This window comes from Sturnira hondurensis, unplaced genomic scaffold, assembly GCF_014824575.4.
Source record: "Sturnira hondurensis isolate 20B ecotype Veracruz unplaced genomic scaffold, ASM1482457v3 Scaffold0004136, whole genome shotgun sequence".
NCBI lineage: Eukaryota > Metazoa > Chordata > Mammalia > Chiroptera > Phyllostomidae > Sturnira > Sturnira hondurensis.
In genome coordinates this window covers 11,832,416-11,859,991 of record NW_028076767.1, presented here as the reverse complement: position 1 = coordinate 11,859,991, position 27,576 = coordinate 11,832,416, and positions in this window count along the sequence as shown.

Genomic DNA, 27,576 nt, shown 5'->3' with positions numbered 1-27,576 from the left:
ATAGCTAATTAAAAGTAATAATCATTTTATAAGAAAACAGTTTTAATTTTAGACAAAGAACTGTGGCATTTGTTCACTATTTTTCCCTCAAAATTACTTACATTCCTAATTGCTTGCATTGAAGAAAGCACCCTTTGGCAATAATAGATTATCTGAATGTCTGGCTTATATTTTCACAAATCTAGTAATTGTACCTCCAGTTCACCCAGGAAGAAAATGCATAAAACATCTTAACTGTAGAACTATATATACTCATTTTTATGTTGATAATTATTAGAAATATATGATAACCTTTTATTTCAGAAGAAATTATATATCTATAAACTCAAAGACATATAAGATAAAGTTTCTAAAATACATTCATATACAAAAATATAAGCAACATATAACCATGATCATATTTAAAATCTAACAATTCAAAAGAGCATCTTGTTACTTACAACTGGTTTTGTATAATTCATGAGATATTGATTCTAGCATCTTCTAGTGGGCCCTATTTTATTTAGGTATAAACAAATATCTAGCACAAATAGAATGAGATCTGTAGATGCCAGCAGGACCGGCAATGGTTACATTTGTACATCACTAAGCTCGTGTTTCAAGGGCAGATTCTCTTCTATGTGCTAAGACCCAAGAGCTACGGGAATTCACAGGCTCACAGAGTGCCACAAACATGAATGTGGAGTTCAGACATTTGTTTTTATTTGGGTACCAAAGTATTTATTGAGCTTCTAAGGTGTTATGAGCAGAACCTAGGGAAAATAAACTCTTTGACCTGGGAAGTTTATTGAGGACTGCTTTGTGGTTGCTGTGCCTTATTGGCAAGCTCACACATGAGCCTCAGAATTTACTTGTTTGTTTGTGAAAAGGCATTAATATCACTGCTGTTCTAGTCTATGAGACATAATTTAATAAACTAAAGTGTTAATCCTACAATTTCAGGAAAAGAAAAATTGATTTGAGTTTATTAAAACAAAAAATGAGCAAGCATATAAGCTAAAACTCTGTACTAATAGGAAATATAAAGGCTGAGAAATGTGTTTTCAACTAGACACTTACCAAATATTGTAGTGGAGTGAATCTGTCTTCCATACCACCACTTAGTTTTGCGGTCATTTTTCTATGATAAGGACATTTTTGAAAAAAAATATTTTCTATTATATATCTTTTGGTTATAGATGCCAAATATTTACAGGATAATTATCACTCTGTCCATTTTAAAAATAGCTATTGAATCTCTGGTCATACATTTTCAAAATAATGGTTAGAGGAGCATATATGTTATTATTTATTAATAGAACTGATGCAATCTAAATATCAGGATCAATGGAAATATAAGACAAGAGCAATGAACCACAAAAGCATGTGAAGTTGGGTTAGGATACTTATTCCACATATGTTGCTAAGCAGCAGCTCCTTCCTGCAGCTGATGCGAACTCTAGGAAGCAATTAACGTGGAAGTGACTAGAAAAAAAAACGCATGAGAAGGCAATGAATCATGTCTAGGAAAAAAGCCTCATTTTTAAAGATGCTTCGTAGGATATATGGTTTACTCTAAAGCTGGAGCAATTTCAAAATAATAATTGGTTCCATTAACAAAGTGTTTCATGTACTTATGAGAAGCTTCAGAAATTATGTTATTTAAAAATTCACAACAGATTTTTGTCATTCTTCACAAGATGATAATACAGCTATATCTATCATTCTATCCCTCTATGACAACGAAGTGTCACTTTAATCTGAAGGTATTCTGTTTAAAAAACACAATAATTAGTGAAACATTAACCTAAATCATATTTCATCAATAGCACCACACTCAATTTAAATGATTCATTTACATAAATTTTCATAAAATTTAATACTATATACAATATTACCTGTCATAGGTAATATTGAGACTTGAGACTTCCAGCCAAGATGGAGGCATAGGTGAAAACATCATGCCTCCTCCCACAACCAAGTTTAAAGACAATAAAGTTTTAGTAACGAAAACGCAACCAAAACACAGAAAATTGAACTGTACGGAAGTCCGACAGCAATGAACCTTTCAGCCAGACCGGTGGGAGGGGCGGAGCCAGCAGCAGAGCAGGGTTAGGCGGGAAAGATCCGCAGGGTTAGGCACCCAGGCAGCCATTGGCGGATCCCAGGTGTGGGGTGGTAGCGGGTGGACCCAGTGAGGGCACAGGGCAGCGGGCTGACTGTGGTCACACATTCGCACTGGGGTGGACCAGGCAGGGGAGGGAGCGGTGGGACAGACTGCCCGGGCTGGGGCCCCAGCAACAGGAGTTAAGGCCTGAAGGCACCAATTGGAAAGACTTTTAGGGTTGAGGTGCTGGAGGAGCTCCCAGGCTTGCAGGGCGTTTGTTGGGGGGACCCGCAGGGTCCTGGAGGGTGTGCAGGACCATACACCTAGGAGCCAGCACCAGAGGGGCCTGGTTTGTGTGTGGGAAGTGGCAGAGGGGATCAAGGTCTGAGAGAGCAGAGCAGGCGCCACTGCCCCTCTCTGACCTCGCTCCCACATACAGCGTCACAACCCAGCGACTTGCATTGCCCCACCCTCGTGAACACCTAAGGCTCTGCCCCTCATATGGAACAGGTGCAAACAGACGAAAACATTATGGCTCAAGAAAAACAGCTCAAAGCCCCAGAGCCAATACTTCCAGGTGACCAAGAGATAACCAACTTATCAGATTCACAGTTCAAAATACTGGTGATCAGGATGCTCACCGAATTTGTTGATTTCGGTCACAAATTAGAGGAACAAATGAAGGCTAAACTAAGTGAAATGAAGAGAAATGCACAGGAAACCAATAGTGATGGGAAGGAAACTGGAACTCAAATCAAGGGAGTGGACGAGAAGGAAGAAAAACATGACCAAACAGAAAAGAATGAAGAAACAAGAATTCAAAAAAATGAGGAGAGGCTTGGGAACCTCCAGGACATCGTTAAACATTCCAACATCCAAATTATAGGGATACCAGAAGGGGAAGAGGAACAACGATAAGTGAAAAAGTTATTTGAACAAATAATAAAGGAGAACTTCCCCAGCCTGGCAAAGGAAATAGACTTCCAGGAAATCCAGGAAGCTCAGAGAGTGCCAAAGAAGTTGGACCCAAGAAGGAACACACCAAGGCACATCATAATTACACTAGCCAAGATTAAAATGAAGGAGAGAATCCTAGAAGCAGCAAGAGATAAGGAGACAATTACCTACAAAGGAGTACCCATCAGACTGTCAGCGGATTTCTCAAAAGAGACCTTACAGAAGAGCCCCAAGAAGGGGCTGGAAAGAAGTATTCCAAATCATGAAATCCAGGGACCTACAACCAAGACTGCTCTATCCAGCAAAGCTCTCATTTAGAATGGAAGGGCAGATAAAGTGCTTCTCAGATAAGATCAAATTCAAGATATTCATCATCACCAAGCCCTTATTATAAGAAATGTTAAAGGGACTTATTTAAGAAAAAGAAGATAAAAAATATAAACAGTGAAAGGACAGCAAACTCACAGTTATTAACAACCACACCTAAAACAAAAGCAAACTAAGAGGACAGCTACATCAGGAGTGGAACCATAGAAATGAAGATCACATGGAGGGTTAGCAACAGGGGAGTGGGAGGAGGAGAAGTGGGGAGAAGGTACAGAGAATAAGTAGCATAGACGGTAGGTAGAAAATAGACAGGGGGAGGGCAAGAATAGTGTGGGAAATATAGAATCTAAAGAATTTGTGACACATGGACATGAACTAAAGGGAGGAAATGGTGAGGGAGGGGTGTGCAGGGTGGAGGGGAATGAAGGAGAGAGAAATGGGACAACTGTAATGGCATAATCAATAAAATATATTTAAAAATAAATAAGTAAATAAGAAAAAATATTACCTGTCGTAGAAACATAGGCATACTAATAAAATGACAATATTAAGCTCCCCCTTTTGATAAAACAGGAAAATGATAAAAATGAGCCATAGTGGGACAGGAATTTATGGATTCTCCATTTTAGTGTAACAATATCCAAAGTCTATAACTGAAGCAGTATATTCAGAGAAGCATGAACTGAACTTCCTGAATGAATAAGACATTGCTGGAATAATGTTCTTACGAGTAATTCCTGCTGGCTGCTAGGGCCAGGGGTTTGTGGAGTGTCCTCTGTGGGAACTGCATGCGTCCTTTCGTTCTGACTGTTGTGGATGTGCTGGGTTTGCTAGGCTGAACTCTGGCCTGGCTGGCTGCAGTTCCTTGCTGCTGGTTGGGCTGATGCTGGGTGGGAAGACCCGGCCTGCCTGGATGTGAGACGGGCCATTGACTCTAGCAGATGTGCAGTGTGGGCAGGGCTCTCATCATGGTATGTCTTTTACGTGCTAATGGACTAAAAGGAGGGTTCCAAACGTCCTCCGACAATGGCATCTGTCTGGCAGAAGAAGATGGCAAACATGACTGATGTCATTGTCTCAGGTCCCAAGGAGAGTCCTAGTTGTCTCCTGATACTCCTGGTGTTTTAAGATCCGTAAGTGGTTCTCCCAAACCTCTGATCTATATGGTTCGCTATTTGCTGTTTTTGCAATGAGCCCTGTAAGAGTGAATTTTCCTTTCCTTGCAGTTGTATAGTTTTCCAGGACACATTCTTTATTGAGAAATTTTTTGTATGTTTGAGATGTTTCCCATCAATGAAACACCATCTAGAGTGTGGCTTTTTCTTAGTGGGACCGTATTTGTGCCTTTCCTACCCTTCTTGGTGCTGTGCCTTGCCAAGGGAGATTTGCTCATTCAGTTACTGCGTCCCCTTTAGAAGGAATTATTCCACAGATAGCAATACATTTATCGTGTCTGCAGGAGAATGTGACTTCAGATTCTCCTTGTGCTGCCACCTTCGACTTCCCTCCTTTTTGATCTTTGATAAAGATAAAACATAATATTGTTAGAAAATGGCTAGGAATGATCTCTCTTCCCTGAATTTCCCTTAAATATGTTTTGACTACAGCATTCATGAGTTGCAATTGATCAGTTTTGCCATTGATAGTTTTAACCAACTAATCCATGAAAGTGAGAAAAATCTATTGGACAAATGCCTTTGGATTCTTCAGAGGCTGATCCTTGGACAAAGATTATAGAACAGGGACCGTGAATGGGGAGTGGTAAAGTGAGGCAGGGAAGGGAAGACAGCTGTAAAGCCTGCATTATGAACTAGCTACCACTGGGGGGAACCAAAGCCTAACCCCATCACACTGCAAACTGCTAAGAAAAGGTGTATGCAACACAAATCGGAGGCGTGCCATCTGAGGGGCTAGGCGGGAGGGTGTTTCTGCACCAGCAGCCCTCATCCCTTGGTTTGGATTTGATTTCAAGGGCCTTAATTCTAGTTTTCCATCAAGGTTAAAATGGCTTTCTAAAGCTTTCAAGGAAGCCCTTAGGCAAAGAACTCAAACTGGCTGCAGTAAAGCCCAGAGATAAGGGCACTGACTTCACAAGTGTCTCCTGGAAGCAACAGGATGTGTTCAGCAAGTACAAGGCCCTGGGATGGGAGGAGAAGGGAGATGAAAAGGTTAGAGATTAAAAGAAACTTTAAAGGTTACTGAAAATGATACATATTTGTTGTCTTGATTGTGGTGATGATTTTATAGCTGTTATGTGTGTCAAATCTCATAAAGTTATACAGTTTAAATATAGTGCTAAATTGTACAGTTTAAACACATAAAATATGTGCAGCTTATTGTAAGTTATATCTTAATAAGGTGGTTTTAAATAATAAGATTAGGGAAAAATACAACTTAAGTAATCACATCAACCAATGTATAAAAATATATTATTCGGATCTTGATTAGAACAAATCAACTTTAAAACACTGTTTTGTATGCTTTAAAAATTAGAGATAACAAACTGACTTTAGATAATATTAAAAAATTGCAATTAATTTTTGTATGATGGTGGTTATGTAATTATTTTAAAATATCCTCTATTAGAGATGATGCCCGGGATTTGTTTCAAATACATTTGTGTGGAGAAATGTTTTGGCGGACAAAAAAGAAAATAATTGGTCCAATATGATTATTTTGCTATTCCTTCTACTTTTGTTTGAAATGATCCATAATAAACATGAAAGCATCCTATAGCCTCCACCCAAAAACTGCTCGAACTAATAAATGAATTTGGCAAAACAGCGGGATACAAAGTCAATATCCAGAAATCAAAGGCATTTTTGTATACCGACAATGAAGTAGCAGAAGCAGAAATCAAGAAAAAAATTCCATTTGATATAGCAAAATCCAAAATAAAATATCTGGGAATAAACCTAACCAAGGAGGTAAAAGGCCTGTATGCAGAAAACTACACATCACTGAAGAAAGAAATCAAGGAAGACACAAACAAATGGAGACGTATACTGTGTTCATGGATTGGAAGAATTAACATCATCAAAATGTCCATACTACCCAAAGCAATTTACAGATTCAATGCAATACCTATTAAAATACCAATGGCATATTTCACAGACATAGAACAAACACTTCAAAATTTTATATGGAACCATAAAAGACCCCAAATAGCAGCTGCAATGTTAAGAAAGAAGAGCAAAGTAGGAGGGATCACAATAACTGATATCAAACTGTATTATAAGGCCACTGTAATCAAAACAGCCTGGTACTGGCATAAAAACAGGCACATAGACCAATGGAACAGAATAGAGAACCCAGAAATAAACCCAACTCTCTACAGTAAATTAATATTTGAAAAAGGGGGCAGTATCATAAAATGGGGTAAAGATAGCCTCTTCAACAAATGATGTTGGGAGAACTGGACAGCTACATGCAAAAAAAAAAAATGAAACTCTAGCATCAACTTACACCATACACCAAAATAAATTCAAGGTGGGTACAAGACTTAAATATAAGTCGTGAAACCATTAAAGCCCTAGAGGAGAACATTGGCAGGAAAATCTCAGATATTCCAGGCAGCAAGATTTTTACTGATACGTCCCATAGAGCAAGGACTATAAAGGAAAGAATAAACAAATGGGATCTCATCAAAATAAAAAGCTTCTGCGCAGCTAAAGAAAACAGCATTAAAATAAAAAGACAACCAACTGTATGGGAAAACATATTTGCCAATGATACCTCAGACAAAGGTTTAATCTCCAAAATATACAAAGAACTCACACGACTTCACTCTAAGAAGACAACTAACCCAATTAAAAAATGGGGAAAGGACTTGAACAGACATTTCTCCAAGGAAGACATACAGAGGATCCAGAGACACATGAAGAGATGCTCAATATCACTTGCTATCAGAGAGATGCAAATTAAAAACACAATGAGATACCACTTTATACCGGTGAGAATGGCCATCATAAACAAAGCAATAAACAGCAAATGTTGGAGAGGTTGTGGGGAAAAGGGGACTCTGGTCCAATGTTGGTGGGATTGCAGATTGGTACAACCATTATGGAAAACAGTATGGAATTTTCTCTGAAAACTAAAAATGAACGTGCCTTTTGACCCAGCAATTCCACTGCTAGGATTGTATCCTAAGAACCCTAAAACACCAATCCCAAAGAACACATGCACCCCAATGTTCATAGCAGCACAATTTACAATAGCCAAGAGTTGGAAGCAACCTAGGTGGCCATCAGTAAATGAATGGATCAAAAAACTATGGTACATATACACAATGGAATTTTATGCTGCAGAAAGAAAGAAGGAGCTCCTACCTTTTGCAACATCATGGATGGAACTGGAAAGCATTATGCTGAGTGAAAGAAGCCAGGTGTTGAAGGACAAATACCATATGACCTTTAACAGGAAGCTAAACAACAAAACAAACAAGCAAGCAATATATAACCAAAGACACTGAAATAGAGAACAGACCTACAGTGACCAGAGGGGAGAGGGGAGAGAATTTCAGGGGAAACAGGGGAGGGATGTAGAGGAACATATATATATATAAAGGATACATGGACAACAACAGAGAAGGGTGGAAATGGCAGGGAGGGGGGAGTAAGGGGGGTGGGATGGGATGGGAGTAATAGACAGAAAACTGTACTTGAAAAATAATTAAATAAAAACATTGGGGGAAAAAAGATAGCAACCTTAAAATCAAAACAAAAAAACGGTTATTTGAAATTTTTGCAAGTAGGTGAGTGATATATGTACTTAATTACTAGAAATTTCAACACAGAAAAACTTTTGTTTTGATTTTTGTAGATGCTGATTTTTACAAACTTTACAAGGTACCATAATGTACATTGTGGTACCAAGCTAAACATATTGCAAAATCATCAAAACTATCAGGGGTATCATTTTGTATATAAATTTTATTTTGTGACTTATAGGTTTTAATTAAGTAAATATATTTTAATAAGACAGACTGGATCTAATGAGGCATTCTAAATTATACTTAGCTATGCTATAGGCATAGTACTAGAAGGTTTTTTTGTATTTGCTTTTTTTGGTTTTTGCCATGTAAATATGTAACTACCATTAATAACTTTGGATGATTTGGTTTGCCCTTTGTCTTCACTGCACTTTCTTCACTGAGTAGCAAAGTGTAGAGTTGGCTTTATTAAATTCTTCTCAGTACATTTTCACCACTGTGCATTTTATTCCAATGGAAAATTAGACTTTCTTTTATGAAATCCACCTATATTTTGCTCTGTGAAAACTGAATTTGTCAGCAGTCTCTATAAAAAATATGATGATTATTTGACTGCTCCTTTTCTTCACAGAATTTGTTATATGATGCAGCTTCATTTTATAATGTCTGCCAAGTTCATTCACATAATAAAATATATAATTTTGAATTATTATGATTTGAAGATCATAGTTACTGAGTCCAGTTTTTGGTTTAACAGAACATATAATAAAGCAAAACTTAAAAGCTGCATACAAAATGACACCTATTCTTAGTATTTTCTGAAGTAAAAAGAAAAAAATGAGATAAGAAAAAGGATAACATGGGAAATTCAGTTAATTTAATATGCTGTCACTTCAATGTAGTGTGTTCAAAATGCAATCAGACATTGGCATTTTCTGTAAGAAATGTTCTTTGAACACAACTTAATAAGTAGAGAGGAAGACCGTCTGCTAAAAGAATAATTTTATTTTTTACTCAAAATAACTGCTACATTGTAATGATGAAAGATTCTTTGTATGTGTAAGACAAAACTGAGTTATAATGAGGTTATTCATTTTTTTTCTAGACCAGCAAATAATGAACTCTAAGTAATGGGTTCCAATTTAGAGTTCGTTTTTCATGCTGGAAATAAGGACTTTGCAAAACTCGGATACATCTCCGAGTGCCTCTGCATGGTCTTCAGTCATTAGGAGTGAATTTATAGGGGTTGAGGAGGAAAGGGAGAGTAAAGATCTATTTATATTCTGTAATATAGTAGCATTGCTGTGAAACCCTGAGGCTAAACTTTCTGAGGAAAATAAATAATGTCTACAATAAATAAACTAGAGAAGAAACTATAATCTCAAAAAATCTAATTGACACTAAATCTAGTAAAGCAACTTTCTTAAAGGCTTTTGTAGGAGAATTTTTTTTTTTTAAAGAGTTAGAATAAAGGCACCGTAAAAACACATTTGATAATCAAAAACGTATTTAAATAAGTTACCAGCTAGTTATTCTAAAGGGTAAAAAATATTAACTTGTGCCATCTATATCAGGTTTGGCTGTAGTGAGGTCTTTGACATATTTTCAAGGTTTTGAAATGTACTTCTATTATCTCTAATGAAGATGACATGTGCACTCTCTAAATCAATTGCTTACCAAAGTATTATAAAAATCCATATTTAAAACAGCAGTTGAAAGTGAGAGTTGAGCTAACACTGTGTTATGGAAGATCAATTTTAGAGATATTAAAATAAAGTGTTAATTATTCATATTCTTGTTCAACTTTTTCTGTGCTGTAATAAAAGTTTTTTGAGATAATGAAATGTAAGGAAATGCGGTGGAAAGGGTTCTGTAAGGAACACACTGATTTATTTCTAGCAGTCACATACTTGGGAACCGAAGCTGAATACTCTTCTCCTGACATTTCTAACATACAATACTTGGCAGTAGTGGTTATGGCCTTGATCACTTAGAAAAACTTTTATGAAATGATGTCCCTATTTTTGGAAGCATTAAAATGCATTCACAATGCCCTGGCTGGTGGGAAATGGGTCTTGGCCTGTGAACCAAAAGGTCCCCCATTTGATTCCCAGTCAGGGCACATGCCTAGGTGGTGAGCCAGGTCCCCAGTTGGGGTGCGTGCAAGATGCAACCAATCAGTGTTTCTCTTTTTTTCTGCCTTCCTCTCTTTCTCTAAAACTAATTAAATAAAATCTTTTAAAAAATGTGCAGGTGGGAAAAGTTTACATTTTTTGAAAATTTTAGTAACAAAATATTAAAGTGAGATTTTTTCCATTCTCAATTTATTTCCCTGAAAATCCAAGGGAGCAAATAAGATTAAACTCAACTTTATATCTCTTATATAATTTATGAACATCTTAGTTGATATAAATTAGGAAAAACCACATTAAACAAAGCTTGTTTCATCATAAATCATCCATGATAGGAAATGCCTCTATTTTTTCTTTCTGTATGTTCTTATTTTATAATCACAGTTGCTTTTGTTTTTATATTGTTTATTATATTTTAAAGTTTTATATGTTGTATTTACTCATCACAAGTATGAATTCTATATTTTTATGATCAACATAACATAGTCACATTTTTAATGGAAATATGTGAGTAAATGAAAATTTGTTTAATAAAAATTACTGCATACTATCTTTTAAATATTATCATGTGCTAGTAGCAAAAGATTAGTATAGGTATGTGAAAAATTACAATTCAAATTAGCCTATGAAAATATACATTAACAGAAATATAATATGTTGAGATCCTGCTAAATAGACAGGAATTAATTCTATCAAAATATGATATGGGGAAAATAATAATTTTTTTGCAAATTTTAGGAGAGGAGACAGCATTTACATAGTGCTGAGTTTGGTAGGATGTATAAGGCAAGACAAACATGAGGTAGGCTTGGCTCTTACATAGAATTCATGGTAATTTTCTTGCCTACTCTCTAAGGGGAGTAGTAAAATGTAATTGCTAAGAGTTCAACCTCTGTCCAGGAAGTCAGCATACACAGTTCCAGCTTCTATACTTACTAACAACTTCACATTGGGCTTCATTTTCCTATCTGTAAGAGGATAGTTAACAACAACAACAAAAAACTTACCTTGTTAGGTTACTGTGAGGCTTACTTAATGACACATAGTAAACACTCAAGAAAGGTTAACTCATCTAGCTTTTATTACTGTCTCCCCATACACCACCACACCACGTCTGGAAGCCCTCTTGGTGGTGTATTAGGAAAGTACACTCCCATTTCTGCTTCACTGAATCCTGTTTGTTCCTGGCCTGTGGCTTCCTCCATTCCCTTTTCTCCATTAAGTTGTATTCATTGATTTATCATCTTTCAGAGTCTTAAACCATTATTTTACTAATAATGCCTACCTTCTCTTCCCAGTCATGATATTATTCTTTTTCATATCTACTTAGTAAGATTTAGTGATAATTTTAAGGGAAGTAAGGCAAATACCACTTGTTTACTATATCAACTTAACCAGACACCTGAAGATACCATCTTCTGAGAAATTATTTTAAAACATGAACAGGGAAAAAGTAGTGACAGAGGAGACTAGACTTCAGATGGTGAACACACAATATAATAAACATAATATATTATGGAATTGGACACTGGAAACCTATATAACTGTATTAACCAATGTAACCCTGATAAATTTGACAAAAATAATAATGAGAAGAGAGAGAGAAGGGAAGAAAGAAAGGAAGGAAGAAAGGAAGGAAGGAAGGAAGGAAGGAAGGAAGAAAACAGGAAGGAAGGAAAGAAAAAGAAAGAAAATAGAGATTTCTCACCTGGCAAGTTTCTTCTATGTATCCCAAAACCATGGTTTCATTTATTTTGTTTTATTTATTTTTAGTGTTTGTTTGATTTTACTGTGACATTTTTCCTACATCAAAATATTGGTCATATTAGTTCTTAACAGTTTTCCATCAAGAAATTCACATGACAAGATTTTTTCACTCCATCTTCAAGGGAGAAGAGATTTATGTAATTTGTTGGCCTTTCTGAGACTTGTAGACAGAGCTTGCCACAGACTCTAAGACAACACTGCCTATACCATCACTAATCAAAAACCACAAGAGATTTATATAAAAAGGTAAAAATAATTTCTACAACTGAGTTGAAGGGGGGTGATCATTTTTAACCTAGGAAAAAGGAAATTATTTCTAACCTAAAAGAACCTTCATCCCAGAATGTAAACTTCTTGCAAAGAATTCCTCCCCTCTATTTCCCCACACCCCAAAAAGCACTCTCCATCAGTGGGTTCTCAGCTGTGTCATCTGTCTGGTTTAATCTGATTCATTGAGCAATTCTAAAAATCATAGATTGTAATGCTTTTATTTTATTTAAAAATTTAAATATTTATTTCTGTTATAGAAAAAATGTCCTTAATTCTTTCTCCGATATCGCTATATGTATTTATGTTATTTCTTCTCTGTGATTTTCGTCATGAAAATGGGCTTAAAATCTTTAAAACACTCATGGCACATTTCTCCTTTGTGGTAGCACAAAGCCTCAGTGTCATAGCATATGACATGATGCTTATTAACACCCAGGTCAATTGTCCTATTGCATCATGCAGTGATTTTAGTGAAGGACTGAAAAGAAATATACCTTTTAAGCCTTGGCATGAGAGAGATGGTACATCCAACTTGGGTGATTTTAGGAGAATCGAGGTGTACCATAGGACTACTTGGAAGATGCAGGTAGAGATTAGAAAGAAGCAACAAGGAATGGTCCAGAAACTCATCATCAAAAACCATAGAAAGCCTTTAATACCTCCTTTGAAAGAGGTGTGTGTGTCAATATTTTTCTCTGTATTCACATACATGTATCCTGACTTCTGTAAACATATATGAAACCATACTGGTCAAGGTATTCTATAGTTTCTATTTTTTCACTAGGCATTCCATTTTGGAAATCCTAGCTGCTACATATCATTTATAGATATGAAATTACCAAAATTTATAATAATAATATAAAGATGTGAAATAAACATATATGAAAAATAAATAGCTAAATAAGTAAAATGAATGAAATAACAATTGATAAAGAGAAAAATGTTTTAAAGTTTTGAAGTTTCATTACACAAATTATATATTTCCATATTATCACATTAACAAAAATGTCCTATATCTAGAAAATCCATTGATGAATAGATCTTTTATTATATAATGTGATAGATGAATGATTTGATCACACTATACTAATAAGTTTTAATAATAATCTTTCAAATACCATTAAAACACTTTGAAAAATAATTGCTGGTTTTTATGCAAGATGCCTATATTCCCACAGACAGTTAGGGGAGTGCTTTCCATCCCAATTAATATTTCTTTTTTTTTAAATTCCATACAAACGTGAATATGATATGAAAACATATGCTGAATTACTTATGAAGAATGCATTTAAAGCTATTTTAACTGTGTTTTAATTTGTAAGATATTACATACTAAGAATTGGTTATTATTACTTTCTGTTCTAATCTGGTGGTAAAGGTAGTCTTAAGAATTTGCAAGTACTTTAGATTCACAAAACTGAGTGAAGAGAACGTTGTGTTCCCGTCCTGCTGTTCCTTTAGTGCAATACAATAAAACTCTGAAATTAAAAAAATAAATAAATAAAATTCCATACAAACATATCCAAAAACATTGTTGGTTTCATAAGCATATCTAATTGGTGAAGTGACAGTCTTCACCTAGAAGGTCATGTTGGTAATGAGTCAAGCATTTTCCTGATGACTCTGTCAGGGCATCGTGTAGGGAAATACTCTATGTTTTTCATCTAAGATATGTGTATTAATTGCTCTATGCATTTCTCTGAGTTAAAGAAAATTTCATACCTCATTTGTTTATATTTCACTACATCTCTCTGGCTTAATTTGTTGCACCTTTCTATTGAATGTGAACCTCTCCTTTCTGCAGGACGAGAGCACTGCACATAGTGGAAAGTAGGAGGGGAAAGTGGCCTAGCAAGATTGCAGGCAACACATGTTAGTTATTAGGCTCTGGGAGAGATGGAATTTCTCCCAGTTATAATGGAATTACCCAACTCTGCTGTTATATGCTCTACCACAATGTTAGGAACAGCAAGAAATATTTGAATTAGTGTTGGTGTATGACTAATGTTCAGATAACTCAGGAAAATTAAATAAACATAAATCTGAAAAGCCCATTGTATCATTGCATTAGAGTAGGTAAGGAGACACAAATAAAATTAAAAAACAAACACACATACAAACAAAAACTAGTTGAACTTGAAGAACTACTAATCTGCTGTGACTAACTGTATTAGTATATAGTATAATCCGTTTAGGTGTGCTGGGTGGATTTTTAAACCTTGATGAACACAACCTCATGTAGTATTCTTACTATTTTTATAATTTGAAAATCTAAAACACCAGTTGTGGTTTAATTTTTACTAACTAATTCAGAAGCATATATCTATGCTTTTCTATGTTTTTAAGAACTAATCAAGTTTATTATTTTTTCTATTTTCATGTAGTTCTTTGACAAATTATCTTCTTCCCTAGATGACTGAAAATTACTTAAAATATTCCTAAATAATAATTTACTATTTCATGGCTCAAAGGAGTCTTTTGAAAATATATGTTCTATGATAGAATTTCTTTAAGAATTTCAACTTTAAAGTGAGAGCATGGTCACTTTATCAGTAGAGGGCTCTGGAGAAACACTGTAGGAGAAAGAGGTTTCGAACATGTCCCTGACATCAACAATGAGGCTATGAGGACATCAGATGGATTGCCAACTACCTACCCAGAACACGATCCCTTTGTGACTGCAAATTCAGTCCAGTGATAACTTTTCTGCAGCCCTCCCCACACAGAAACAAGAGCCTCAGTGGGCTGTGTTCTCTGAAGGTCCTGGGCCTGCCAATTAATTATCTGTAGTCCATCAGTACTTGTTGATGCCCTCTTCCCCCAACCGCACCCTGGAGGATGGCCTGTTGTTTACTGTGTAACTCAGGTCAGCTCCTCTTTAGAAAACCCAGGGAACTTCACTACTCTATGGCGAGCTGACCCGCACCTTCTCCAGTGAGTTCTGGGTCCATTCCAAATTCATCCTTTAAGTATCCTCACTCAACTCCAGGGTACCAGATAGTGTCCTGATACTTGATTGTTGGTCATTTATTATAGTTAATAAAACTTCTATTAAATATCCCCTGTTTAAACTACTGTGTGTTTTTAATTTCTTGATTAGACCCAGACTGGAACATTTTTTTCTTTTTTTGTAAATTTGTTCTCATTCACAAAGCATGGAAATTCACATGCCTCTTAAAGACAATTATAAATGACTTCCTGTCATCATAAGTAAGTCATATTATGGAACATGCATTACAATATTTTAAAACATCATTATTTACTAGCAGTTATGGATGATTTTAATATTGTATTAAATGTGTATTTTTTGAAAGCAGCATTTTGATTAAAATATTGTAGATGGGTTCCTGAAGGAGAAGACTGTGTCTAACTTAATGGACTTTCCAAATATCCAGTTGAAATTAAGGGTTTGTGAATCTGAAATTTCTATTAACTTACTGATATATTTGATTTATCCTATATTTAAAATTTGTGATGGGGTGTTACCATACCTGACAAGAATAATGAGTAAAATATACATGTAAGAGAAATCATTAAAAATACATACATCTTCTTGAGATTCTGTAAAAGAGACATCGCAGTAAGCATTTTATTTTTCTCTCATTTTCATAAATAAATTTGACAAATAGGAAATAAGATGTTTCCAAGATCTGTCTATAATTCATTTAATACATTAAAAACAAAGTGTAAGAGGTTAGAGGTTGTGTGTATTATTCAGCACTGCTAAAGATTTTATCAAAAAAATACAATAATTCATAACAATCTAATTTATAGATGCCTGAAGTGGGAAATTCTTAAATAATAATATAAGGCTATGAATTACATTTGAGGCCTACAACACTTAGCTCTCTTTGAACTTAAGAATTATATCCCCGCCCTGGCTGGTGTAGCTCAGTGGATTGAGCGCCGCGGGCCTGCGAACCACATGATCGCGGTTCAATTCCCAGTCAGGGCACATGCCTGGGTTGCAGGCCAGTTCCCGGTTCCTGGCAGGGGATGCACGAGAGGCAACCATACATTAATATTTCTCTCCCTCTCTCCTTTCCTTCCCCTCTAAAGATAAATAAATAAAATCTAAAAAAAAAAGAATTATATCCTGTAGTAGTCGAATATGCTAGAAAACAGGGATGAATATGATCCCTACAGAAGGTAATCACTTGGCATTCTTTCATTTTGAAAACTTTCCATCTAAACTGATGAGGAGATTTTGGTTTGGTGTTTATTTTATTGAAGAGCATACTTTATTACTACTCTTTTAAATTTCCATGTGAGGAAACTAAGTTTAACCAGGCTTGTGTTAAATAACACAGTTTGCCTGATTTGTGAAGGGATAGACCGTTTTGCAGATACCAGTGATGGTTGGCACCATGGATCCACTTTACCCAGTGATACTTTAATGACCATTATAGACTGAAGTCCTGGGCTTTCTTTCCCTCCTGTTCTGTTTCTTTGTTTTAGCTGAGCCTGGGAAAGCTAGGTCCAATGAATCAGAAAGACATTATTTAAGATAAGCCCCTAATAACACCACAGTACTTCTAATTTTATAAAAATACCATATGATCTCACCTATAAGTGGAATTTAGTGAACAAAACAAACAAGTAAGGAAAATAGAACCAGAGACCTAGAAATAAAGACAAACTGACAACGACCAGAAGTGGGGGTGGAGAAGGAAAGGGGGAAAAAAGGGTAAGGGTCTGGTCAAAGACCATGTATAAAGGGTCCGTGATAATGGACAACAGGGAGGGGACTGACTGTGGAAGCAGGGGGTAGACAGGGTATGGGAGAACAAAGGGAGAAAATTGAGACAACTGTACTTGAACAGCAGTAAAAAAAATGCATTCACATATGTTATGTCAAGAAATCCTATAAAATAAAGCACCCAAAACAAAGAAGAAAGGTCCTATCATAACATAAAATTCTTATCGGAGTCACAGAAGTTAATGCCTATCTTTCCTTGAACACATTTGGATTAAATGTAGTATTGGAATAAGAAATTTATTTTTTATCCTTGTATTATTATTTATTGTATTATTTTTACAAACAAGTATAAACCTATTTTTGCCCCACCCTGTGTTTTGCATCTGGCTTGTTTCATTCAACACTGTGGTTTGAGAAGTTTCCTTGATTATACACAGAGACCCACGGAGTTGTTATTTATTTTAAACTGCTGCACAGTACTCTATGGTATCAGTATACATCAGATTAACTTATTTCTGATTTGTTACTATTAAAAATGTCATGACAAACATCTTTGTACATATCTTCTTTTGTTCACATGTAAGACTTTTCTCTAGTGTTTACAATTAGAAGTGGAATTCATGGGTATGGGTATATTGAGTTTGGAATAAGAAATTTATATGTCACATGTCATGTAGTTCTCATGACAATTTTGGTGATTTTACTTACATTTTAGACATTGCAAGCCATGTTTAGAAAATTACATAATTTCTTTTGGTTGTGAAAATATGTAAACTGTTCAGAACTATCTAGGTCTCAAATTAATGTATTTTTCACTACACCTTAATAACCTTTCCCTGTCCAGAACAACTTGGGTCCAAAAAAGGATTCCCTCAGAGGCACTTCAGCCCATGGAGAAAAGAAGAATAGGAAAACCGCAGTAAGGCTAGCCACTGTAGACATTTTTAGTCCCTGTAGACCCCCATAGTTCTTGCTAAAGCTGAGCCCCATTGACAAAGCCACCTGGAGTACCATTGCAGTGTTTCCTTCCTGGGAGCTGCAGCTGGCAAGGCCTGACCCAGAGGCCCGGCTCACTGCTGTGCGTTGCTATCTAGGGTCAGCATGCCATAGCACCTTGACTCCTGGAAGGCTAGAGCTTGCTGCTCTGTGCCCCACCACCTCCAGGACCCAAGTGGTGGCTTGACCTGCCATTACTAGTGGCACAGTACTGCTGCTCTGTACTCCGTCTTCTGTATCTTAAGTTAGGGTTTAACAGGCTTGGGACCAAACTGCTACTGTTCTCTGAATGCGCCAAAGGTCATAAGTGGTATTGGCTTTTACCTACAACCACTGGGCCAGGCTAATGCAGCTCCCTGCCCCACCCCTGAGATTCTAAGTCATGGCTTGGATCTGCTTCCACCAGGCTGAGCTGCTGCTGGTCTGTGACTATTCCCTGGGGTCAAAGTTGGGACTTGGACCCACTATTCCAAATGCGTGCAAAGTTTTCATTGATAATTAACATTCTATGCATTTTTCCCAACTGCAAAATCTTCCCTTAATGTATGGAATTTCCCATGTCTTTATACTGACTATAGATCACATGCAGATATATCAGTATACATTGAAACAATATTATTAACCTAGTAATCTTCATTTAACTATAAATTCTCTGTTATAACTCACCATATATACACAGGCATGGGGAATGTAAAAATCAGTAAAAAAAATTAGGACATTTGATGGTATAATAGACTGTGTCATTGACCCCTGTATTAAACTTCTTCCCCTAATATATCCATGTCCTTTCCCATACCCTTTGATTTATGCACTGCTTAAGTAACTCTGGTCTTGGTCATGTAATTTTCTTTGACAAACTGGATGCTATCAGGTATAATGCAAGCTTGAAATGTGCCTGAATGATTGGATTTTCTTCTCTCTCTTATGCTTCTATCAACAATATGAGACTTGAAATGTGCCTACATGATTGGATTTTCTTCTCTCTCTAGTGCTTCTGTGAACAATGTGCCCAGACTTGTCAACTGAAGTATATAAGAAACACATAAAGTATAACTGGGTGTTTCTGTTGTCCCCACTGTGGGGAAGCCTGGCTAAACAAAGAAACTAGTTGATCCCCAGACAAATAAGTCCATCCAGAAATAACAAATCATTGACGGACCCAAAGGCTGTTGGTGAGAGGCTTGAAACGGAATATTGTGTATTTCTATTACATTACTCTAGAAGTATTTAATTTTTGAAAATACATCTTTATGAAACATTAATGAAAATAAAGATATTTTTAAATTGAGTTTTTTTGGTTTGCTTTCTTAAGATTATTTACTAACCTGCATCTATTCTGAAATAAAATAAAAATAAAAATTATTTTACAAAATAAAAATTACTTTAAAATAAAGAGCAACCGCCATTTAATTTTTTTATTTCTCTTTCATGTGAACCCTTTCATATGAAAGAGAGCTGCAATGTGCACGCGTGAGAACTGCAGCTGTTTACTGATGAGTTCTGAATCCTGAGCTATGTAAAGGCTAACCCTCCGCGGGAACTTTGTCAGTGTCAACACCTGTAAATAATTGCTGACAAATTGTGAACAGATCAGCAGCAAGTCTTCTGTTGATGGTTTGTGTAAAACAAACATATGGCAACTTTGACATTATCTTAATTTTCTGGCAGCAGATATCTCCCTTTGATATGAAGACAAGACCTAGTCGATTTCAATAAAGTTGATCTGATTTTGGCAGAGAGCAGGAAGTTTTAATGGATGTGTGACTTTTGTTTGTTTGTTTTTGTTGTGGCGGTTTCCACGTGACTTTCTGAGGTGAAGAATGTGAATCTGGAAAAGCACTGGATAACTTCAAGTATTGTAATAAAGAAATTTTGTTAACAAAACAGGTTTTTAGCAACATATACAATGGCATTTTCAAGTGAATCTTTTTATTTATAGACTTTTTATCTACAGTTTTATTTTGAAAAGCATCGATGCTTAATGTAGCAATGTGATCAGACAGAAGATGCACAAGAGATTAAACATACAATTTCGTTCCTAGTTTTATCTTTTCCTAAAAGATGGTAGCTATTAAATAGTGCAGGCAAGATAATAAGCCATTTTGAAGCATTAATATTTCCTCTGTGTAATGGAAATACTCCATGAAGTCACAGAGTAGACTTCTGTGTAGACATAGGCATCTCAAAGTAATTGGAATTAGTTTTTCTATGAAGGGTGAGCATAACTCATAAATTTTATTCTCTTCAAGAAGTATACATAGGGCAATTTCTGAATGGTAAAAATAAAATCTGAACTCTCCTTCCACTTAAGATATAAAAAGTTGCCACTGACTGTCACTCTCACCCTGCAAAAAATGAGGGCAAGACTCCCTCCTTTATACATACATATATGCGTATATATATGCATGTATATACACATAGAATAAAAATGGCTATTAAATTCTATAATACCAATAGGAAAACTACTACCACTATATTAATAACAGAGAGAAGACTTAAAGGTAAATTTAGGAAGACAATAGTAACAGTTAATATTTATAAAGTGGGCAATTAATCATATAATTATAAATGTGTTACATTTTTCAAACACTCTGTTTCTTTAATTACTGAAATAATTATACATTTTCTTCCCATTATTTTGTCAATGTGGTGAATCACCACGAATGCCTTTGGATTCTTTTTCCATTTCCCTAGAGCGAAAGAACAGGAACATTGCTGATGCTGATAACGTTTTCCTTCTTACCAAGAATGACTAGAAGCTCCTCATTACCTTTGTTATTTTAATCTATAAATATAGATTAGCCGTGCTATTAGGTGAAAGGGTAAATTTTTTCTTTTCTTTTTTTTTTTTTACTTTTTTTATTGTTCAAGTACAGTTGTCTCTATTTTCCTCCTACCACTCCCCCGACCCCAGCGATCCCACCTTCCGCCCTTGATTTTGCCCCCCTTTGGTTTGTCCATGTTTCCTTTATACATGACTTTTGATTTTTAAAACAACCTTTAATTCCTAAGTAAGGCCCACTTGAGTGACCATGATGCAGTGACCATATGTATGTGTGTATGTATGTGTATATATATATATATGAATTGAATTTGATTATATTTCGTTCAAGTATTTATTATGTCTAAGTTTAAGAGAAATATTGGCTTATAATTTTTCATGTATATAAAGAGTTATATGTATATATAATTATTTCTTCATTTATAACATTTATATATGTGTATGTATATATATATATATATGTATGTATGTTGCTTTTAAAGGACTTATCTGTTAGTATCAAGGTTATGTAGGCATCATAAAACAAGTAAAGAAGTATTCCACTTTTATGTTTTGACAGATTTGTGTGATTTTGGTATTATTTTCTCTGAAAAATTCAATGGACTTTACCAATGAATTCATGAGGGTCTGGCATTTTTATTTGTGATATTATTTTTCAAATATTATTGCCATATATCTAACAAGCATGGAATTATTAGAATTTTGCTTCTTTTAGTATCACCTTTAACAGGTTTTTTCTTCTGGAATTTTTAAAATTTATGTTCATTTATTGGTTGTTTATATTATCCCATTACCGTGGAATAATGAACGAAGACTTTCGGTGACAGGGTTTTGACACCCGGTCTTCACACATTGCTTCTCCACATACTTTAAGGTTTTGTGGTGAGACACAGGAAGCAGTAATCTAAGTACTGTCTCTGTCTATTTTCTCTTTATGGTAATGTCACAGGCAAGGTTGTTGTGCCACATCCCCGGGGTGTTGGTAGGCTCCAACAGATGTCACTCAAGATTTTTATCTATTTGAGATGGTCATTGCTGTATTTGAAAAGTATAATGTTTCCATACAATTAACTACATTTGCTGAAAATAAAAATGCATTATTCGTCTTTTTCTCTCAAGGTGACTACTCATTATGATCCTCAGAGGCCCCAGGGAAAGCTCCCTACAACCTTCAATTCCAACTAGCACAGAGCACAGAGTTTTCAATGCTTGCGCCAGCTGTTTCTCCATTTGAACTTCATTTAGGTTCTGAACTGGTGAAAAAATGTTATTTTGAAATAAAAAGGTGATTTTAAGCTAGATTGTTTTTTAAATTAAACTATACTTCTTTCATTTCTGTATATTGAGGCAACAAATAATATTAACAGGCAGTGTTGTTAGAACAATTAAAGTAAAATCCTATAAAGAGTACCTCATTAGGATGGTACATGCTATTTCATGCTGGGCAGGCAATTTTATAAATTTAAATGTGTTATCTCTAAGTATATATTATTATCTTGTGTTTTAGAGTGGTTAAGTTTTTGGTGTGCTTGCCAGTATTTGGCATTTTCTATAATTTTCTAGCAAGTGTCGCAATGTCTCACAAGACTATAGTTTAGAGAGACAGACAATAATTTTTAAAAAGATTTTAGAGAGGGAAAGGGCAGGAGAGAGAAAGGGAGAGAGAGAAACGTTACTCTGTGGTTGCCTCTCAAGCACCTCCCACTGGGGACCTGGCCTGCAGCCCAGGCATGTACCCTGACCTGGAATTGAATCAGTGACCATTTGGTTAGCAGGCCAGTACTCAACCCACTGAGCCACATCAGCCAGGGCCAGACAATAATTTTTATGTAATAATTTAATTGCATAATATAGCAGACAAAATTCCTGGACTTTATGTTTTTAATTATTGCTTATTTCTTTATGTCTAACATTTCAATATCAGTGCCTGATTAGAGTCTTTATATTGTTGAATAGTATCAACATATTACCAAATTAAGAACAATTTTCTCTCTACTCTCAATAAGAACATCTATGGTAATTTAGGACAGATACTGTATAAACAGAATAATATCCTGCTATTTACATAGTATCTGTCCTAATTTTTTATTTACATAAATAAACGGGAAGTTATGTTAATAACTTCCATTTACATAAATTGGCAAGTTATTTACATAACCATATGTTATTTATATAATTGTAAATAATATACATTATTATGTAAATAACAGGTTATTTACATAAGTAATTGATAATAAAAAGGGTCATAAGGATACATAGGATATATGCTTGTAAAGTTTGGCTCTAGCCTAGATATTGAAGAATGTTCATTCCATAGCCAGATATCTAAAAATAAGGAGGGTTTTCAGTGCAAGGAGGCCATGGACATGGAATGGTTTGAGGAACAACAGAGAATGTCAAACTCAGGCCAGTCTGATCTAAATGTTATCTTTCAAACAAATATAATAGCAGATCCATTAACATGGAAAGAAGATACTGTGTAACAGGAAAAACAATACCATTTATACAATATTAAATTTGATGTAATGAAAATGATAAAAAATTTTCAAGGTGTGGAGAAATATAGAAATAAGATAAAATTCTCAAATTTGAATAAAATATTATCAAAGAATGCATTGTTAAATTGTGCATAAGTCCTAAAGCTATGGGAATTTGAGATTTTAAATCAAGAAAGAAAAAATAATCACCATTACTTACTTGCTCCAGACTTTACATTGTATTTATGCCTTTCATCCAGCTGCAAATTCTCCCCTCGGTATTAGCCATGTCTGCACTGCAGTTAGGGAAAGCTTTATGGGTTTTAATAACTATATTTATCCAACTACAGTTCCTTTCTATTCTATTTTCCATGGCACTTTTCTCCATGTCATTATTTGCACACGACTTGAAAATAGAGATCATACATATAATACATATCGTGTTGTGTCTTTACATTCCAAGCCCTGTACTATGACAGGTCTTTAATGAATGTTGAAATAAATGACCCTGTGAGTTGCCAAGTTCAACTTTTTTGAACTGTTCATAAACATTATGTGTTGGTATAAAGGAGAAGGAGTAAAGTAATTACTTAACGTAAGTGAAAGTCATGTAACTGATTACCAATGAGCTTGGAAAACAGGATGAATGCATGGCTCAGTGGGCAAGACATGAATGTGAGATTGTAAGAGTGAGCCCAGTGGTGAGTTTTATGGGATGAATGACCAAAATAAAAACAAAGTTACGACTATGTTTTAAATGAAATCACGTTCGTATAATAAACCACATATTATCAATTAAGACAATGCCACTGTTCAAATTATAGTGCAAAATTCAAACACAGAAATTCAGAAAGTAATAGAAATAGATCAAGCCAGGTGCTGAACAAATAGTATGAATGAAAAAGTAAGAGAAAGGATATTTTTGACAAGATGTTTATTTTAAAAAGATGACATGTATTCTTAAACATGGACTTATTATCAATGGTAAATTGTTTGAGTCTAAAAGAATAACACAATGTATTCCCAGAGAACTGTATAAAAAGACACAAAAATATAATTTTCTACTGATTGATAAAAAATGTACATTTATGTTTATCTCAGGACTTATTCCAGACATATTGCTTTATTCAAGTGACTAAAGTTTTATTTCTTAAGAAGCTTGCTTGCTTTATAATTTGTGATAATGAAATATTTAAAATTTTAGAAACACTATCATAGACTGATAATATATAATCACCTATTTAAGATCAGCAAAGAATTAGTAAAGCAGCTTTCTGTTTTGTCTAGAAAAATAAGTGACCTTTTAATTACTATTTTTAGAAAAATAACTGGTCTTTTAAAATGGTAAATTAGATTATTATATTGATATATAATGTATGTCAATGATTTAAATGGCCTCCTACAATATATAATTTCATATGTAAATGAAAATATAATTTATAAATATTACCTCATTAAATTTAATATATTTATACATATTTAATAACACATGTTTTAGTTTCAGTTTTTAAAATGATATGTGAATGTGATTTTTATGTTTTTAATTACAGAGTTGAATAATGCAAAATTATGCCCCCTTATAGTAATTCCCATTAACTGAGTTTAAATTATAGATTAGCTTGATGATTTTAAGTATATGCCTTTAAAAGATTCTAAAATATTCTTCCTCTAGATATTATCATTTCTTGCATGCTTCTGCTATTACAATTTCTTTGTTTGATAAACTGTATCCTATTCATGAAACTACATGCTTGATATAGGATTGAATAGAATCCTGTTGATTTTCTAAGGATCACAGCTGGGCAGCCATTCATAAGTACGCTGCAAGATAATGCTGCTACTGATCATTATGCGCCATTTTCAGATTCACAATAGTGGAAAGATTATAAGCAATTATTCCTCACAAGAGTGATGGAAATGCTATTATTCTCTTTCTAGGTGGATAACCAATCTCAGATCCTAAAATGATAAATAATTTTAAATGAATAGTATAAACTGCATTATTATTCATCAGTACTTTCCAAAACACATTATAGGTGCACATTATAGGTGCACTATAGGAGCAGTTGGTTGGAGCATCATCCATTACACCAAAAGGCAGCAGGTTTGGTCCCTGGGTAGGACACATACCTAGGTTGCAGGTTCGATCTCCAGCTGGGGTACGTATGAGAGGCAACCGATCAATGTTTCTCACTCCTATATATGTTTCTCTCTATCTTCTTTCCTTTCTTTCTAAATTTAATTAACACGTCCTTGGGTAAGGGTTTTAAAAAAGCACAAGCAGCCCTGGCTTGTGTAGCTCAATGGATTAAGGACAGGCCTGAGACCCCAAGGGCGGCTGGTTTGATTCCCAGTCAGGGCATATGCCAGAGTGAGGGTGCAGATCAGGTCTGCAGTACAGGGCGTGTGAGGGGCAGCCACATTGATGTTTCTCTCCCTCTCTTTCTCTTTCCCTTCCACTCTCTCCAAAAATAAATAAATAAATACAATTTAAAATGAAAGAACAAGTATATTTACTTTTAATGATAAGCAGCCACTTCCCTAATTTTTAAAATAATACCACAAACAAATATCAGAATATTTGATTTTAATTCAAATATATTATTGTATATAACAATATACAATAATGTGTCTTGAAAGTTTAACATTATTGTCATTATTAAGAATAATTATAATAAATCAACTCTGAAAGAATATTCATCCCTGAAAGTAAAAAATAAAAAAAAACCTTAAAATATGTGCTCAGGACAAAAGCTATGGGACACAGGAAAAGCAGTCTTAAAGGGGAGATTCAAAACATCACAGGCATATCTCTAGAAACAAAGAAAAAATCTCAAATAAACAATTTAACTTTATACTAAGGAAACAGTAAAAAATAATAAGTAAACCCCAAAGTGAGTTGAAGAGGGAAATAATAAAAATCAGAACATAAATAAATGTAGTAGAGTTTTAAAAATAGAAAAGATCAACAAAACCAAGAGCTGGCTCTTTAAAATGAAAGACAAGGTTGGTAAACCTTTGACCAACTAATCAAGAAAAGAAAAAGAGGACTCAAACATAGGAAATAAGAAATGAAAAGGGGGAAGTAATTACTGACCTAATGAAATACAAAGGATTATAAAAAATAGACTCCTGTTGATTTTCAAAGGATCACAGCTGGAAAGCCATTCAGAAGTAAATTGAAAAGTAGTACTATTACTGGCCACTGTGTAGCATTTTCACATTCTTAATAGTAAACAGATTTCAGGACTTATAAGAATCATAGAAATAATAGTTTTCACTTAGGTAAACAATCTCGGATCCTAAAATGAAAAAAATTAAAGTGAGTAACATAAACAGCATTCTTTTTATCAATAATTTCTCAAACTATATTATAAACAACTAGATGCCAACAAATTGGAGAATCTGAAAGAAATGGATAAATTCCCAGAAATACCATATTTTTGGACCATAAGACACACCTAGGTTTTAGAGAAGAAAAATAAGAAAAAATTTTGAAGCAAAAACTGTGGTAAAATATTTAATAACATAAAATTTCACCATGTAAATGTCAACAGAACTCAACAGCTGCATTAACAACCACTATTCCTCCCAAATTTGGGGGGGAAATAGTGTGTCTTATAGTCTGAAAAATGCAGTGTAATAGTGTGTCTTATAGTCTGAAAAATACAGTAAAACTGAACCAAGAAGAAACAAAAATCTGAACAGACTTGTAAGTAATGAAATTAAAGTAGTAATAAAAAAACTTTCAAAAAACAGAAGTCCTGGACCAAATGGCTTCACAGCTGAATTTACCAAACATTCAAAGATAAAATGACTCCTTATTCTTATGAAACTTATCCAAAGAAACTCAAGAGAAGGAAAGACTCCAAGCTCATTTTACAAGGCCAGAATTATTATAACTCCCAAACCAGACAAATACAGTACAAAGACAGAAAATTATAGGCCAATATTCCTGATGAACATAGATGCTAAAAACCTCAACAAAATATTAGCAAACTGAATCTAGCCACATATTAAAATATTGTGTGCCATGATCATGTGGGATTTAATCCTGAGATGAAAAGGTGGTCAACTATCTTCAGATAAAATAACATGATATACCACATTAACAAAATGAAAGGCAAAATAATATAATAATATCAATACATGCAGAAAAAGCTTTTGAAAAAAAACAGCACCCACTTATGATAAAAATAACCTGATAGAAAATTATCAACAGAGGGAACATATCACAACATAATAAAGACCATATATGGCAAACTTACGGCCGACATCATACTCAATGGGCAAAAGCTAAAATCATTTCCCTCCAATTTAGCAACAAGACAGGGCTGTCTGCTTTCTCCACCCTTACACGACTTATCACTAG